The sequence below is a fragment of the Tigriopus californicus genome, chromosome 4 (assembly GCF_007210705.1).
Source record: "Tigriopus californicus strain San Diego chromosome 4, Tcal_SD_v2.1, whole genome shotgun sequence".
In the NCBI taxonomy this organism is placed as follows: Eukaryota; Metazoa; Arthropoda; class Copepoda; order Harpacticoida; family Harpacticidae; genus Tigriopus; species Tigriopus californicus.
The window spans coordinates 6201826-6216294 of NC_081443.1; the positions used below are offsets into that span (position 1 = coordinate 6201826).

At 43.9% G+C, this 14469-nt stretch overlaps 1 protein-coding gene across 1 annotated transcript in view; it reads left to right on the forward strand.

Moving 5' to 3' along the window:
* Nucleotides 1–12419: 12419 nt before the first annotated feature.
* The window catches only part of LOC131879430 (zinc finger protein 609-like), a 32228-nt gene continuing 30178 nt past the window's right edge, over nucleotides 12420–14469 (forward strand). Inside the window, exon 1 of the mRNA XM_059225754.1 lies at nucleotides 12420–12787. The gene's annotated coding sequence lies outside the window, so the exon portion shown is untranslated. The remainder of the gene's footprint in view (nucleotides 12788–14469) is intronic.

The following is a 14469-nucleotide window of genomic DNA, read 5'->3' on the forward strand; positions in this document are numbered from 1 at the left end:
TCCATTTGAGGAAGGGGCTGAGATTTAAGTTCTAGTCAGAGACGAAAGGGAATGTGGGGACAAAAATTTGCTCCTTAAACATGTCCTTATCTTGAGCAAACATTGTTTTGGTGTGATCATGTGGCTTAGTGGCCGTCCGTCCATTATCTGGGTTAGTTCGTCTTATTTTTTAATGAAATGATAGCTCTACTTGTTTTGTTTGACTTCTTAAATATACCGTCAGATCAGACCGGTCCATTCATTGTCTTCATGTTTGATTGCATTTCAATTTGTCGCTCATCCGTTTGTTCTAATTGAAGGCGATGAAATTCTCTTTTCTAATGCACATCTCGTCGCTGGTGAGGTGGATAGCTTCCTTATTTAGTTATCTGCCCACTTATTTCCCATACTTTCCCCATTCCCCTATACATTCATACTCCGTAGAAGTTCGAGCTCCTTCTCAACATCAGAGTCGAGTTGACTATGCAAGTGAAGGTACAAGGGAAAGAGCAGACTCGCTCGTCCTCTTCGTGTTCCGAGTAGTTCGTACGTAATACTTCCATACACTCGTAGTGGAAGTAGTAGTAGTAGTAGTAGTCGTTGGGATAGGAAGGGCAAGCAATACTATCCGTTTAGCTCTCAGCCAAACCTACACAGTCAACTGAGAGTCGCTCTGCCATAAAATGTTCAATAGCAATAGAAGAACTGGCGAGGAGGATAGCTACGTTCATCGTTCGTTCGTTCTTTCCTCCTACATACTCGTAAACGTAGTCGTCTCCTGCAAACACTGAATATATACACATACAAGGGGCAGAGCAGTGAAGCAACTCGGGCGAAGGGACGAAAATGGAGGGGGGGGGGGGATATACTGAGAAAAGATGTGTGTTTCACACTGACAAAATGACCTAAATCTTCCCGTTTATCATCGAACGAAGATAAGTTCGTTCCATGGCGGGAACACGATTCGACACCTGAGACGAGCAATTGCCGGTATGGCAACAATATACTGGTTGGTTTTTGCAGTGTCAGGAATGAATTGGTTGTGTGGTGTTCATCCAATGATGATACGCAGCCTTGTAATCCATCTTTATTATATGCGGCTTTGGTGCGCTATGCGAATTCATTAAACACCTGACTAAGAGATGCTTGAAGTACGGCTTAAAGTTTCATGTGACACCAAAGATATATTGCTTGAGGTTCAATTGAGAATTGCTACCCTACTTACCCTACCCCTAGGTTATGAGGGGCTTATTTGCCGCCCTGGAACAAAGAATGATAGTTGATGAAGTTTTAGGGCTTCGTTCCTTTTTTGGAGTCAATTGCTCAACAGGAAAAGTGTTTAACTTGTTTCTCTAGACAACTTCTTTTCACGACGCTCATTAAAGTTTGCCCAGTGAAAAACAAGATTCGCTCAATCAATTTTCCTACTCCTGTTGGGGAATGAAGAACGTAAATCCTATAAATTGTGGAATCAAATTCATGGAATATGCAGTACTTTCCATACGCTTGGAATGGCATCTTCAGTACTCATCGACTCAAATGTCTTCTAGTCTTACATGAAGGTGACACTAATCCAACAACGATCCTTTCAGTTCATTCCAAAACCATGGCAAACCTAAGGAAAGGACAGCCCAATTCATAACGAAGTCCCTTGAGTTGATTCCATCACTCAATATGCATGTTTCGCTCCAATACAATGGAGTGCTTTTCGCCCGAATGAACTTGGTGCTCAAACATTGATGCTAGCCCAGTCTGCTGCTGCTGCTGCTGCTGCTGCTGCTTATAATGCAATGACTGCTCGCTTGGCACCACTGCCAGGAACAGTTTCAGTGGCTACCACTGCAATAACCACCACGAACCACACATCATGTACAACGTTGTTGTTGTTGTTGTTGTTATTGCTGTTGTTGTTGTCGTCGTCGTCGTCGTGGTCGTCGTCCTGTTCGGCGTTGTTGTCCCAACCATCGTCTTTCCCTCAGTGTGCTTCAGTATCGCCGCTAGCGCCTCCAATCCAACTTCTGGCGGCACCAGTACCATCACAGACACAACCATCACTGGCAGAGGCAGCATTCTTCGTCAACAACCTTTTCCTGGGACCAGGGACTTACTGCTACCACGATCCACTGTAGTGGAGCACTGATTGCACATCCGTTTATTTCGGACGCCTGCGCGAGGTTTGACATGGCCATGTACACGGTCTACAAGCCAATGAGAGGCGAGAATTCATTTCAGACCTATTCTTATTGGCGCACACAGAGGAGAGATTGTCGAGAGTCGAGGGAAATAGTCTCTTTGCCGGCCTTGGAAATTCATCCGTGGCACAGATCGATTGTAATAAGGGGGCAAAGCTGACTTCGCTTCCACTGCTGACTGGTGCTCGAATTCTAACATTACTGGCAGTCATTGTACTGGAAGTAACCCTGGAAGAGGGGATTTTTTGACGAGCTTCACAAGTCTCATGCCAACTGTAACATCGTCAAGGGAGAGAAAGACGAGCAGAAGAATCTCAAGCTCGGAGCTCGGTGGTCTGGCGGGGCGAGGGCGAGACAGACGACCTAATATCATGGAATGGTTTTACAGCAAGCTGAACGGATTAACTCCTAACTATTATTCAATCCAATCTAATAGTCTGCCCTGAGGGAGCTTATCCATATTCAATAGGCCAATGCCCGAAGACGGCATCAACATTAATGATAATGATGATGATGATGATGATTGGAACTATTGATAACAATATCCATCCAACAAATTAATGCAGAAAAGACACGAGAAAAAACTTGGTAACATTGTGAACAAGGGGTCAAAGTGGGGAATTCGATCTCACCGAATTTCGCATTTTTTCGGCTTGTAAATGCACTACTGCATGTGCTCCACATTAACAATAAAAGAAGGATGATCTTGGAACTGCAGTTAATTATACCACTTTGAACACTCAAAATATGTCACTCAGTTTAACCATTTAGCTGCACCAGGGCAGTAATCTGTAAGACAAGAGTAAAGAACAAGTTATCCGAGAAAGAGTGTGTTATAAGCAATTGTAGGCAGTTCCTTTTTGCATTCTTATTCAGCTTGCAGTGAAGCATCATTCGTCCTTTCATGATACTTTAAGAGTTCCAATGCCTGAAAAAGTGTGAAATTTCTATATGCGATGGGTGGGTAATTGACGGAAGAATTTGGTGGCTGGATCACAATGTGAGATCTCGTCCAGTTTGCGCCTTAGCTCAACAGCTCTTGGTGATCGGGGATGTCATGGTGGTGTGCACCATCAAAACTTGATCAAATTCATAACCAGCTCCTCATTAAACTGATTATACATTCTTGCCTTGGCACTGGCAAGAGGTCTTCGCGCCACCCGCTGGTTTACTCTCATAGCTTAAGCTCCAGGAACACTTGGACTGTGCTTGCTCAGGACTTCTTTTACAACTCCTCCACCTCTCCTCCTCCTTCTCCTCCTCCTCCTTCTCCTTCTTCTTCTTCTTCTTCTTCTTCTTCTTCTTCTTCTTCCCCGTAGTCTTTTCCTTCTCCTTCTACGGTAGTGTAGTTCTGCTTCATCCCCTGCTTCTCAGCTGCCTACTCATTCACTCACTTACTACGCTCAGTTCAGTCTCACTTCGATCCATGTATTACTGTTTACATTCAGTACGTACGTAGATAGTCGCCTCGTCAGACAGTCTTAGTCCCCCCTCCCCCTCGAACTCCACAGCATGCAATGTTGATATCCATCCATCGAGTCAGAGACCAAATCTTCAATGGACCAGCCCTAGGTGTTCGCAGCAAGGAGCCTCCTTTGACGTTCCTCGTACAACACACAGTCCAAACTGATGGGATTCCTCGTCTTTCCACTCGTCCAAAACACTTCCAAATATCACCACCATCCTTGATGGATATTCTTCCTGCTTGCTTGGCTTATTCTTTGCCTCGTCTCGTGGATGGGCCACTCCATACCACTTTTCGAAGGAGCCCCATAAGTCAAGGCATGATGTCCGAAGTAACGAGCAACAAATTCCCTTCAACGATGATCTCAATGTCATTTCCTTCTTCATGATCTTCACACGTGTTTAACTTAATTCAAGCAATTGATCGTCGAGCTTTAGAGTTTGGTCAGTTCTACTTATTGGGACCTGTGTTGAAGCTAGGAATTCTTTGAAAGTATGCACGCAAGGATCATTATCGTTCCAAGCATCAAAGAAAAGACCATTCCTGCCGGTCAACGGAACAATGTAAAACCTTGGCACAGTATCGACAAGAATTTAGTCAAGTCATAATGCATTGCAGAGTGCACGCAGTGCTAGTAGAGAAATTTGGCGTATTTAGTGCATGGAATGATTCCTTTGATTCAGTAGGCGACATGTTTTCGCCTGACACGCTTATGAGATGAGTGACCATCGAAATGAAATGAAATCATTATCCAAATTGATTTATTGCTCCATACAATAATAATTGAAGATTTGATCGTTCATAAATTGTCTAGTGAAAAGCCCAGTAATGTGTCCAGAGTGTGATTCCGTAAAAGACTAATTTAGATTAAGTTTGCACCGCACCGATCCTGAAAATGGTTCATTTTGCTGAATGATGAAGGTTTAATTGTGCAACTGATAACATGACATTAATTATGAAGAGGTAAGAGCACAAAAACGGTCTATGAGTTCTCTTCAAGGAAGACAGATGGGCTGGCTCAAGGGCTCGATCTTCATGTTTTGGAGCTTGCCCATTCTCAATGCTCCCTATAGTGCTTGTATTACATCCCATCTCGGAAGGTTACCCACAACAAGCTTGACTCGGTTCCAGTGACTACCTCCACGTTCAACCTGCGTTCAGTTGCAAAGAAGTACATTGCTGTGGTGGAGTTTGGGGCTCCTTCAAACCTACCTTTCCACTATCTGGGAGTGTAACCTGGTACACTGCATTCAGAACAAGCCTGCTGTCCATTGGACCCGGCCACAGATTGGCCCTGCCGTCCCTACTTCTTCTTATACATCGCCTTGAGTGGAAAAAGATTGGATGGTTTGGAATAGTAATTTCATAGGAACATTTCTTTGGCCCCGCTTGGCTTGAGACGAACCACGATGGTGTCCCAATCTGAATGCTCAAAAGGACTTCTTCCTTTTTTCCTTCGTCGCCGTTACTTGTTACATAGTCAGCAGCTACTCGGAACAGATGAAGACGACACTTCTGCATTGAGTGTGGACACCCAAACCAGCAAAAGATCCTTCCTGGGATCGCTAAGTATAGGTCCTATCCATAGTGTGCGCATTGCTACTGTACTAGCTATAGTGATAGGTCATCCTTGTGAATGGGATTTGTCGCCCCCACCCCACTGGAATATACACCACCACCCATTCACCCATCCTACCAACATTGACACCCTTGAGTCATCATGGTTGGGACACCTTGCCTCCCTCGATACTTACTTGAGAACAGCAAATTATTTGAGTCATCTCATGTATTACAAACAGACATTATCGACCAAAGAGCTCACTCTCGCACACTTACTTTCGGATAGTTTATTGTATTGTCCTTTCATCAGCGGGAAATAGTTCAGTGTGTTCACCATACTCTTGGCTACGCCGGGTAATAAGAGGCATGCTTGCACGCCTTCACAAGTATTCCTTCATAGGGTTTTGAAGCGAGCATTGTTACTTTTGTTGGAGCTAGGAGAGCTATCAAGAGCAGATGGGGTCTTTCCTTCCTATGTGTAGCTCCAGGCTCAATCTTCTTCGGCATGCTCTTAATACTGCTGTGAGGCTGATGTGCTATAGTTCGGTAGTACGAGTATGTCGAGATTGAGTGTGGCCAGCGTCGCCTACACTTCAATGGTGTGGTCAGTCAAGCATAATGAGGGCTGAAATGAGACCTTAATGACTGACTTGCCTTTTTGTTTTCACGTCATTGTGAATTCAAGAAGACGAGCGACTATAAAAGGGTCCAGCGAGCAAAAAATGCCGGAAATATTAAATGCAACGATTAAGTGAAGATACGAACTTAATCATGCTACATACCATGTGTGAGCAAAGTTATGTTGCCTAAAGACTGGGAATAGGGATCTCAAACGATTTGAAATGGGTCACGGATCATCTTCACGTACATTACGTTGCTTACCTCTGTCATTGGCCTTTCTAACCATCCAAGTCCAAATAAATCCAACATTGAAGGATGATCTATCCTCATGAATACCAAAGTAAGGGCCATAAATCTTTTCTGGTGAATGCATGCATGTGCCGCGCTCTGAGAGAGTGTCGTTAATGCCGCCCCTTGCCATTACGCCATTGAGAATTGAATCATATCCACACCACGATCTGAGAGTATTGGATAAGCGGGCGCTGAAAGCTTAAGAATGGAAATAATTCTCAGATGTATTTCTCTGCCTCTGTTTACTCTGCTCGAATGAGATAATTGTAAAGGAATAAGATGAAAATGGATTCATTGATGTTTTGTTTTGCTGGTCACCACTGACATTTTTAGAAAGGAATAACTCACTCGTGTCTTGGAGCTTTGGAACGCCAAAACGACGAGATAAGGAAAGTTGATTATCAAGGTTATTATTCAACTAATGCATCTTTCATCAATCCGTTTTAGTCAGTAATTAGTCTCGACGATCATAAGTGCATCTACCACGTTAAGAAAACTTCGCTGATCACTGATATTCGAGAATTAGGCAGAGAAGAAGAAGAAAAGTACTTCGTATTCCAAACCCCCCCCCCCCTTCCCCCCCATTGTGTGCCACGGTAACCCTTTTCTTTTATTCACATTCTCCGTTGCATTTCTGCTTATTTAGCTTACGTTCGAGTGCCGAGGACAGCTCGATCCTCTTGTGGCATTCCAAAATTCTCCCTGCTTTTTATGTGCAAATGGCCATGTGGCCCGTTAGTGCTACGGCCAACTCGCATCTGTAAAACAACTGGAACGATTGTCTTTGCCTTGTAGCGATCTTTTCGGCAGGCAATTAGACGTCACTTAAAAGAATGACTATCAATAAATTATTACCATGACTCTGGGCTGTGAAGCGTACACATGGAAATTAGGGTGGAAGTGATTCCAGTTCTTCTAAATCATGGACCACGTAACTAATCCGACAAATTGTTCAAAATGATAATTCAGGGTAAGCGTGAATGAAATTCAAGTTTTTTGACGATTATGAAAGATGAGCATAGCTGGCTCGTCTCTGTTGACGCTGATTCTCAATGACTTCTCATGACTTTTCTTCGACGTCCTACGTCCTTCTTTTTCTCATTTTGGTCCTCTATTTCTTCGTCTTCCACGAAAACTAAACCCGAAAGAGCTTTGGAAATACTGTAAAAGGGGCGAAGCGAACGATGGATCTGAAGTCTGTATCCAGTGGGATGACGGCAATGCTGGTTGCTGAACTAGTAGTGGTGGTTGTAAAAGAATTGGTGGTGGAAGAAGGCGAGTGGTCGAAAGAACAGAAGTGCAGCAGGTTTGGAATAGTGGTAGTAGCCTTAGCAATGGTTGTGGTGGTAGTCATAGGAGTGTTAGGGAGAGGGCCAGTGACAATGGAGTGGTGGTGCGGCTGTTACTACTATGAGTAGAATTCTTACTACGAGAACAGCTACTGCTGATCGTGGCCGTGATGTTACGAGCAGCAGTAGCTGGAGGGACTGGGAAGCATAGAAGTACTGATTGTGCTGAAGGAAGGGAAAGAAGAACTAGCGCAAAGAGTCGACATCAGAGAAGCACACAAGAAGAACAGAGTGGTACTGGCGCTAAGAGGGATTGAAGGAGAAGCAATGGGCAGCTTCAGAATTGATGGCTAGGAAGATAAATTCCAAGATTTTCTTGCGGCGACTAGAAAAGATGAAGAAAAAGGCACAGCCTACACTGTAGACTGGAACTCGAGTTTAAGAATGAGTCCAGTGGGGGTTCAACATGAGATTGAAGTAGACTAATCTCGACATGGCCAAGCATGTATATAAAATGTATATCTTTCTTGGTTGCAATTGTGAGAGAGTGGTCAGAATCCAATCGAACTTCGATTCAGCATTATCATTAAGTCAGGTCCATGCCTAGTCAATCCAAATACTAATTGGTCCATAATCAAGACAATTGCTGTACAAATAATACCGACCGAGAGCTTCTCACGATGAGGCTAGGGAGAAATTACTTCACCCTTTGATAATCGTAATCCAATTCGTTATTGATCGCCGTTCGCAAGCGTTTGCTCCAAGTTGGCCAACTTGGGGATTGGGGCTAACCTTTGCCAGCTGGGATGATCTCTTACTACTTATCCGCTTCTTCTTCCAACGTGCTGGCAGGTTGCAACGTGCTGCTTTACACTCGTACAATCGGTCTAATGTGACTCTGTTTTGTACTGAAGAATACGAGAGTCGTTAGTGAAAATTACCTCTTCCTGTGAAAGATCAGCCCATCGACAAGACGAGTTGCTCCTGCTGCAGTGTGCAAAGTCTTCACCACGGCTGGATTTGAGATGGAATATGTGTCGAACGGAGTCAAGATTGTCATGAACTCTTCTCTGTGAGCTGGGCTGTTAGTTATGGAGATTTGGTGGCAGGGACGAAAACTAGGAGGAGACGAATAAGAAGAAGAGGGAGGAGGAGGAGGAGGATGGAAGTAAGAACCATATCACTTCTCCCGTCATGGGCCGTTTGCTTCCAGAGTCTCGTGTTAATGTTACAGGAGCTTCAAGATTCAAGTACCACTTTTCCAAACATCATGGAGGGTGTTTCTTTAAAATTTGTAAGATCACGTTAAACATATTGAAGCCTATTTGATATTCTCGAGGTGACGTTTGTTATATAACAAGGATAAACGTTGAACAGATTTTGGTTAAGATTGTTGGGAATCGAGGACAGTTTCATTTTCTTTATATGATTCGTGAGGGTCATAGGCGTTGGATCCGTTTCCCGACATGTCAAAGTGGGAGAGAGTAAGAGGCCCCTATTCGTTCTCATCGTAGACTTCCTAATGTGCTATTATGCCACACACCGAGCCAAAATGGTATTCACTGCCGTAGCTTTTGCCAAAGTTCCTGCTCTCTAAGTTGGGTTCCCTCCGTACGCTTGAGTCGTAGCAATGACGGTGTTGGTGGTTCCAGTAGTGTTAGTGGTAGTAGTAGTGCGGGAGTCTGTTCATAATAAAAGAGGGAATGCTCGAAGTGTAAGCTCAATGAGGGACTGTCGAATGACGACAAAAGTCGATTGTTCCCTCTACTAGTACGGTTTGTCGTCACCCCAAGTAACCAACTTACAAGGAGACATGAAGGGTATTGAAAGGAAGGGCGCTTTGGTCCGACTGAAGACTGGATTAAAGAGAGTGCAAATAAGTGACCCTTATTTCTGATTTTCAACACTGTGCTTCAGTCTTTCCCAAAGGGCGGATGATATTCTTGTTTTTGGCAAAAATGCATTTCTACCCTTTACGTCTTTGTCGCCTTCTTATTCTCAATCTTCTTTCGCTCTTCTTCTCCCTTTCCCGACTCGTTCCCGTTCCTCGGTGCTTCCATTCCAACCATTAATTATCTCTCTCGTTTTGGCTGGCCCCCTCTCCCTCTTCTCTTGGTTGGTTGGTTGGTTGGTTGGTCGGTCGGTGGGCTGTTGGTTGCGCTCCTCTATGGTCTTACTCTCTGACGTTGGTTCCTCAGCATTTGCCTCTAATGTTCTCGGTTTGCAAGCTTATATCCACAGCGAAACGACTCGGACAAAGGGAGGTTTGGAATGGAAAAAATGGTTGTTTATTGCTTAGAGCTCCTGCTCCTGCTGTAGCACTCTTTACCGGCTAGAGGTTTACAACGAAGATACTGCCACACTGTTGGCCAGTTTCTTGGTGATCATGGAGTTTTTTCACAGGGAAAATGAGCTATTGTCCTTGATGACACTTCATAAATGATGGTTGGCTGGGGTTGACGAAGCAATAGTTTGCTTCCAGGTGAGAATGATCGTTCTTTAGACAAACAAGCGAGTCTCGGGAAGTCTTTTTTGTCAAGTCATTTAGTTCCTACCATAGAGTACTGATGTACTGCTTTGACTGCTTCCACTCTGGATGTTCATGCACATATTGTGGAAGCCATTTTGAATGGAATAGCTTCATGCCCTAGTGACATTGTCCTGTAACATGAAATTGCTGTAATTGAAACCTTTTGTTCCGTTTGATTGCAAGAAGTGACTTGTGGTTCTCATGGACCATGAATCAATTCTGTCTTCACTAATGTGTTATTGGACCTCAGCTACGGACCTTATGAAAGAAAGCTGGCCAGGAATGAAAAGAAGCCTTAATTTGTTAGCTTGACTTGACGAGAGTTGATGTTTTCGTAGTCAAGATGTCGGCCTTTTTACTACAGCTACCATCTCTTCTTCTACTTCTTCATTAACAACTACAATAACAGCAACTACTCCACACACACATTTAATGCCACTCTGAACAATGAGATCAAGCAATCCACGATTGGAACACCAGTTTACAGAGAGAGCAAACAACATTCGAATCTGAGATGGTTTTAGCACTGATAAGTTTGTAGCGATTCACCAGCCTCCCTGAAATAGATGTCCTCCACTTATATACGTATATATTTATACATATATACAGACAATAAACCAATTAGTACCACAACTATCTTCTTCATTGTAGGAACTTCCCTTACCTCCCTACAAGTTCAATTTAAGATGACAAGAGCCAAAAAAGCGAATTGTGTGCGCTCTTAGAAATCATCAGCTCATTCTAACGATATCTTTGATGCATGTGAATTGGACGAAAACTTAGAGTATGTATCGTTGAGCATCTCACGTTTCACAAAATCGCAGGGTACCGGCGACCAATGACTCCCTTCCAATTAAGAGGTAATCACGCAGCTATGTTTCGAAAATTATTGCTCGCCACTTCTAATACACATTATTGCAATCGTTTTCAATTCGAAAACACTTTCAAACGCGAGATAGGGCAACGTCATGGCTCTTTCATATCACACTTATGGGAATTGATGATCCCATGACCATGCTAGATCAACAACCATGATCTGCTAAAGGACTCATCAATTCAATCTTCCTTCTTATTTTTCCCCTTGTCTCGGTCGCCCTTTCCGTTGGCGCCGCCATGGTTATACTTGTCTTCGTCGCAGTCGCCGTCGTCGTCGTTTCCCCCGTGGTTCTGTCGGCCATTTCATCGTCCTTCTCATCCCAAAAATTTAGCCAGATAGAACGAGATCCTCTGGTTAGTGCATGCACGCACCATGGCCATTCACTTTGCGTGAACGAGACCATCCGTGTTCGTTTCGTTTGGGGTCTCTCTCTCCCTCTCTCTCTCTTCTCCTCAGGCAAAAAGAGAGCTGAAGACGAGGAGGAGGAGGAGAAGGAGGAGGAGGAGGAGGAGAAGAAGGAGGAGGACAAGGAGAAAGAGGAGAAGAAGAAGAAGAAAAAGAAGACCATAGCTAAGTAAGGGGAGAAGAACTACAAAGTGTGATCGTAATCTCTCCCAATAAACAAGACCCACCGACGACTCCTGGGTTCTATTGAGGGCTCTTAGATGTGGCGGGTGACTAGATCTCCCAAGATTCGTTTGGTTGATCTATTCACATCAAAGTCGCTCACTATTGCTTAGTATGCGCTATTAGGTTAGACTTTACATAGAAGGGGAAGAATTACTGACACCTATCTCGTAGAGAGCGAGTTAGAGTGTCAATCGCCAATCCGTTTCAAATACCAACCTTCACAACATAGGGGAGTAGTGAATTAACCATTCCTCATGGTTGAGCTCAATCAGAGGACAAAATCTACTTTGGGTCTAAGATTGAATTACAACGAACCAATGAGCGGATAAGTGCGTACGTAATGATATCATCCACAATTCCGCATGCTATAACCAACATTTTTTTCCTCGGAGAAAAACGAAAGACTCACGCAATTGATATAGGATTTTCTTTCGATAGATTCTGAGGAATCATAAACCACCGGTTGTGTGATGGTCTAGCAATCTGACGTCGGGATTGAAATGACGTTATTTATTTGATGATCCTTGTCCCGAGGCACCGCTACAGACTCTCAGTTAAGTAGACAAGCCTCACACGCACTTTGATTGAATCAATTAAGCAATTTCTTGTTTGCCCGACTTCAGCCTTCGTGAGCCATTCAGTTGCATCCGCAATCATCTCAGAAACGAGTGCCAAATTCTCCGTGTATCAATGCAAATTCCTGGTTTGAGTGAGTGAATGATGTGAATGGAGTGAACGCAGAAGAAGAAGACGACACAGAGATCGCAGAGGGCAAGCAGCAAAAGACTCCTGAAGTCGGTAAAAAACTTCATGTCTTTTTCCATCTGATCTCTGGCGGCGTTCATTCTCCGGCTAGTTGAGTGCTCGCCTCCGTTGGCCCTGTTCCTCTGAGACTGTTAGCGCTCGCTGGCCCAGTCTTGTGAAGGCAGAGGCGCCGGCGGCGTTGAATCGCTCGTTGTCGTGGAAGGCCAGTTGTAAACAGTGGTCCATCTGAAGAAGAGGTGTGGATTTGTTAGTGATTTGTTGATTTTACTAAAGGTCATGACACTGGCCGACTTTTAACCTGGAAGCAGTGCAATTGTGCCACTCTCAGCTGTTCCAAGTGAGATCTTATACTTCTAAGGAACAGACCGTGCGTTCTCATTGCCAAATGAGTATTGACCTCGTCGAGTTAATTTGATTGGAACCGACCGTGCGCCAGTTGATCTGTGATTCTTCTTGCCTCGCCAAGTGATTTATTGGTTTCCATTTCCTTCTCATCAGATTCTTACCAGGCTCCAACTCAAATGGTGTGCTTGCCATTGCGACACCATTAGAGAAGGAGAACTGCAACATCCTAGGATTTTTCACGGGGTAATCATTACATTCATCTCTAATTCAAGTGCTAATTGCACGCCGCTACTAGCTTCATTGAACGGGCAGAGTGATGACTCCTGCGACTGTGCTGCTGCTGCTGCTTTTGCTGTTGCTCCATCTACTGCCCCTCATGTTAGTGCGAAGACGACAACAACGACAGCTAATACCTCTACAGCTCCTACAGCAGCAGCAACCACATCTGGAGTTCTGCCGTTACTATTAGAGCAACTGCTGCTACTTGTAGTCCCCCACACAACTCCTTCCTCACTGTCTGGCCTACTTCATCGGCGGGTGTTATGTTTACTGAGATACTGACAGACGAATTATCAGTTACGCCCTCAGGTTGACACTCGGGCACGAAAGAAGGAATGCATACTTGAGCATTGTATATTATCTTTGTGTTTGATTTGAAATCTGCTCGTTCTCCATCTACCCAATGCCATAGTCGGTCCATTTGGGAGTGGTTAGCTTTGGACAGTAATCATTGCTGAACCACTTCCATTTTCTTCCCTCGCTTTTAATCTCAAGTCGCTCTCAGACCGTTTGTTTCATGCTGCTATCTTTTTTCTATCATGGTGCATTGGATTGGATGCATGTACGTAACTGAGCAGTATCGAAGTGGAATCCAAATCCCGTTTTTAGTTCAAACAAAGACGGGGATGGGGACACATTGTCCATCTTACTTTGAAAGCATCTAAAAAGCTTCAAATCAGTTCAGACATGTGACTTAATCATCTTGTAATTGTGGGCAACTTTTTTGAACTAGGACTAAATCCATCAGTGGAGCACTGTTCAATTACACAAGGCATGGATGGTGATTGGCACTCATGCAATGCGAGTCGCAAGTATCCCAAGTGTACACTATATGCTACTTTTGTATGAATCACAAATCCTAAAACTTAAAGACAACTTATTGTGCACAAGGCACAAAGTGCATAATGCACAAGGCTTTACCATTTTTGTGGAAAAAGAACTGAAGCCAACAACAGTATGGTGGAACTTACGGTCTCAGCAGGCACATATTGATGAGTTGGTCTTGTGCGGGACGAAGAGGAAGAGTAGATGGAACGGATAGCAGCACCATCCCACAAAGACCAGCAGCTACAAATACAGCAATAACAACAACGACGACGACTTGGGTAGATCCAGAGGGGCCATTCACCACTATCGGAGGGGCACAAGAGAAGCGAGTACAACTTAGAAGTGTAAGAGCAGCAGTAGCAGCAACAGCAATCCCAGTTGTGTCGCCCTTAGCCTTAGTTGTTGCAATGGATTGAGGAGGGGGAATTGAGAGACAGGAAAGCTGAACATGATATTGAGTGTAGTTGGACTGCTCATAGCCATGAGAATGAATAAAAGAGAAAAGAAGAAAAAAATTTTTTGAGTCACTCCATTCAGGTAGTGCGTAAGAGGATAAGAGGAGAAGGGGAAAAAGGCCCGTTTTTATGAGCATTTGCACATTTCTATTTCTCTCCAAATTTTATATTGTTATATAATAGGGACAACGTCACACGATTGTGAAAAAGGATTCTATTGAGCCTAATTGTCAACTATATCGACACCTTCACACCTTGGGGTATTTTTGACCGTGACTAAAGGAACAAAGCTATTTTTTTCCAAGTTGCTTCTCGAGTACTAGTATTTGTTACTGTGCATCAAGTGAATCTTAAATTGTTTAT